General features: G+C 34.2%; 1 pseudogene; it reads right to left on the bottom strand.

The window, feature by feature from the left end:
- Nucleotides 1-1,436: 1,436 nt before the first annotated feature.
- LOC144761692 (syntenin-1 pseudogene) lies at nt 1,437-2,682 on the bottom strand (annotated as a pseudogene).
- Nucleotides 2,683-4,809: the final 2,127 nt, after the last annotated feature.

A 4,809-nucleotide genomic window follows, 5' to 3' on the forward strand; every position in this document is an offset into this window, starting at 1 on the left:
TTGTGTCTTTAATTTTTCTCCTGTTTTAGTAAGATAAGAGGCAAATTGTACTTTTATGGTTGTAAAAAAACAAATAAAGTTGTTTTTGACTGACTGACTGACTGACTGACTGACTGATTGAGGGGCATGGTAAATGCATTACATTTTAAAAATCATGTTTTATAAGTGCATTCTTTTATTTAGGTTTTATCTAACATAAGTATGAAGATAGAAACTACTGTGTTAAAGCCTTCAAATTTCTGGTATGTGTTGTAACTGCCATTCATACACTATTGAATCAGATAACAATCCAGAGCGTACTGTCGAACGAACCCACCCCCTGTAGCATTTTCTAGTGTTACCAAGAATCACGGTGGCAGTGGTCTGCAGCAGCACTTATGCCGCATATATTCAGGTAGATCAGCAATATAAACCTACTGTTGTCTCCACAGCTAAACAAGTTACAATGGAATGAAACAACCCAGACACATTACACCGATTAGCGAAGGTTTAAAGGTCAGTTCAGCCTAAAATCGTGGGACCCGCCCTAGATGCACAAACTCCCAGAATCTGCACTTCGGTATACAGATTTACATAAAACCTTATCTTTTTACCTGATAACGAGCAATACTCCTCACAATGAAAGACCCAACTCCACTTAGGCTATTACTTAAATAATGGAGCCCTGGGTGGACTTGAAGGTTTTTATAGAAACATTCACATACAGATTACACTGTATTAGGCAACAGTTTAACACTTGATTGGCTCAAGCTTTGGAATGATAAGAGGTTTGTTATGTAAAATATGATAAAATGGCATTATATTACGACAACAAAATTCTCCTTAAATGATAAAACTTCACTGAAATATGAAAACCATGATAATACTGACTATACAATAATTAGATTGTTCAAGTTTTCAACTTGTGATTCAAGAACTGATGAATGTCAATTGGATAGCATATAATTAAGGTGCTTTTTTATTCTAATTTAAAGTTTAAAATGTCGGCCTAATGGGTGTGGCAAGAACATCCACACTACTACCTGTAGCAATAACAAAAATATTATTTCAGAGTTTGAAATTAATGGGTTCTCTGAGAACGAGACTAGGCCAGGAAACAGAAAAAGTTTGTGAGTGTCCTATTCCACCAGATGCAAATTTCATCCCAATAATACACAGTGTGTAAGTCACAATGATTCAGTTTTAGAACCAAGTCAAGACAAGAACTCTTAACATTTTCAAAACAATCTCAGGTGCCACATACGAAGCTTGAGAAGCACAAATATCATTTAAAAAATGACAATGTTCCAAGATGTTTAACCATTAGTTATCTGAGTGAATATCACAAGTCTGCTCCGGCAGTGTATAGCCAAATACAGTTAAAACAGTATCTTCCAAGTTCCAGTTTTTATGCCTTGAAATTACTTCTTTTTGATTGTTGGAACAGTTGAAAATCATAGGAACGTTTGTATTTTCTTTTTACAACATCATAAATGTTAACAATGGAATCATTTTCATACCTTCAGGTAAATGAATGAAAAATGTATGTGCAACCGATTACAATGATTTGCAGTAAATCAGTTCAAAAACCCATGCTGTAGACTAGTATCTGCAAAACAGTGCTGTATGGCTAAGACTGAGTAACACTGATAGGTTAATTGCATTCAACTTTAGTAATTCCACCATTCTATACATTGCAAATACCATCATGCAACTTTTAATGTTTCAATGAATAAGTTGTATCCATGAGCAAATTGTCAAGAGACGTGGAAAAAAATGCCCCAGATTTAAACTTCGGGAACCCCATGATCCATCAGATTCTTCATAATGCTGGAAGCCATTCTCTTTATCATATGCTCATATACGAAGGAAGGCATTATTGTAATGGTCACCACATTCCCAGCTGTTGCCAAAATGTCGGCTGTTTGAGAGTCCTTCAACCCAATTACATTCTGTCCATTAACTTCACAGATGTTGTGCTCAGTTAGAAGACCGTTTCTAGCAGCAGAGCTGTCTTTGACTATTGAGGTTATCTTTCCATTTTTGAAAATAAATCCAACGTGCCCTGTGCTGTCTTTGTGCATGGTGATGGTTCGCTCAAAAGGCCTATCACGTAACACCATGGATATTTTATCTCCGGCAGCCTGTGCAAGTATTTTGTGAGACTTGTCAAAACTCCATCCAGCACAGTTTTCACCATTTATTTGCAAAACCTGATCACCAAACTTCATACCAACTAAAGATGCCGGGGAATTAGCTTGCACCAACTGAATAAATATTCCATTATCAACAGATTTAAGTCGAAGACCAATTTTGCCATCTTGATCTTTACATAGGATTACTTCACGGACTCCTTGCTTGATTTCTTCTCTGCGAATCCCAACATCATTTGCCGTTATCGGAGCTACCATGTAATTCATTGAGGAAGGTCTTGTTGCAAGTTGTTGCCCCTGTGACTGCACCATAGCCAGATTTCTATGTATTTCTTCTTCATTCAGACTCAATCCCATGTACTGAGCAAGCTCAGGGTATAATTTGGGATACAATCCCCCATCGTGAAAAATTGGAGCAGAGGCTTCAGATAGAATTGCTGGGTTGGCGGGATTGGCAGAAAATGCAGTTTGGGCCTGAATTACTTTGTCGACCTTCGGGTCTTCCAGAGAAAGATACAAGGACATGGTAAAAAGGGGTACCTGGCTTACACTTCGCTGAGTCAAAGGAGGCCAAAAGCTCGAACGGCTCCACTACAATGTTATCCGGTGCCCTGGGTGGACTTTTGTGGACCTATGACCATTTGAGGCTAGTCCTCTGTAACTTCTCTGGCGTGGACCTGACTTTCTTGTATCTTCCTGAAGCAACCAGAAAAGGACTGTACAGGAAAAACTAATTGAACCTTCATGTACCATATTTGTGTTCAGAATAGTTTATTAATTTTGTAGATAACAGATAGACAGTACAAAAAATATTACAATTAATGTACCAAATAAGAACTTGAATATTATCATCATCCATAACATTATAACAGGTACATTATAGTATAAAATCTTATAAAATCTATGACAAAAAATTAAAAGGGACAGGAAAGAAACAATTATACAAATGATAATATTAGTCATAAAATAGAACTACTAATAAATAGAATCCTTACAAAATTATCTATAACAAACTTAACTAATAGAAAATACCATTTGAGTATATAAATAATTGTCAATAGGTTTCCAGAATAAATTAAAAGAATTACAATTGTGATTAACACCATTCAAGGATAAATGAACTCCTCTACTAGTAAAAATAACCCATGACCATCAAACATAAACAGATAGTAATGAAACATCTTTCCAACACAAGGGAAAGGATTTTAAGGCTGCGGATAGTAAGAAATTAAAAAGCTTACCTTCTAAGTCAATTAATTCATGAGAAAGAACAACAGATTTACAAATTACCAGTTTGAACGATAAATCATCATGAATATTAAGTATTCCAGACTTCAGTCCAAAATTAAAAAATAGAAGGACAATCAAAAGTCATATGTTTTAATGAACCAGTATGTAAATTGCAATGCCAACAAGTTGAAGTCGTGGAAGGATTAGCTTTAAATGATTTCAGTGGGGACCATAAATAATTATATAAAATATATGACTTTGTTTGATAAAGTGAAACAGATAACCATCCTGAAATGCTATTAAGCCAAATAGTTTTCCAGTTTTCGTAAGATAAAGATAAAGAAAGCTCATTATTCCAAAATGTCATTAGCGTATTCAAATTGTTACCTTTAAATGTGATCATTTTTTATATACAATAGTGAAACAGCTTGAGGCAAAGTAGAAAGAGTTTGAATATAAATGGATCAATCTGATTTAGCACCAGAAGGAATAAAATTAGGAAAAGAGTCTAAAATAGAATTACATAACAATTCATATTTGGGTAAATCCGAGGAAGGTAAATTAAATTTCACTTGTAAAACATCAAAAGAAATGAAAGCTTTGTTATTATAATTATGTTTTAGGCGAAAAATACCAGCCTTATTCAAAGAATCCAATATTGAACATTTTTAGTAAGTTTTATGCTTGCGTTATACCATAACGACATATCTTCAGTAATGGAGATAGGCGAGTGAAAAATTAAATCAAAATCGTATCAAATTAACTTAGTGGATTTCAAAATGACAGATTTATTAAAAAAATATTGATTTATTGGACATTGTTAACAAAGAAGTTAAAGGAAAATGGATTTATTAAACTCTTTTCTATAGAAAGCCATGTAGGAGGATTAATCAAATAAGAATGATTGAACCAAAGAGAACTTTGCTTTAGTATAAAGGCTTTGTGGTAACCAGGAAAATCTGGTACACCAAATCCTCCATTACATTTAGGCAATTTTAACTTTTTGTAACTAATAGGAGGTGCCTTATTGCTCCAAAGAAACTTAGTAAGAAGTTGGTATATATCTTCATAAAACGTCATGGGAAATTGAGTAGGGATCATGGCGAGGGAGTAAACATTTTTTGGTGCTAAGGTCATCTTTATGGATTCCAATTTACCCCACCACGAATGGTGAAGTGGGGACCATTTAGATATTTTATCCTTGATATAACTTAAAATAGTCTCACAATTTAATGATACTGTAGTTTTTATAGAAGATGAAAATAAAATACTTAGGTATTTAAGCTTTACTCTTTGCCAAATTATATCTTTCATGGGTAACATATCTGGGTTGCAATGAATATTAATAGGAAAGAACTCTGTTTTATTGGTATTTAACTTGTAACCGGAAAGCATGGAATAAGATGAAATAATCTCAAATAAAGGAGGGAGTGAGGAAATAGGATTA

Source organism: Lissotriton helveticus, chromosome 6, assembly GCF_964261635.1.
Source record: "Lissotriton helveticus chromosome 6, aLisHel1.1, whole genome shotgun sequence".
Lineage (NCBI taxonomy): Eukaryota > Metazoa > Chordata > Amphibia > Caudata > Salamandridae > Lissotriton > Lissotriton helveticus.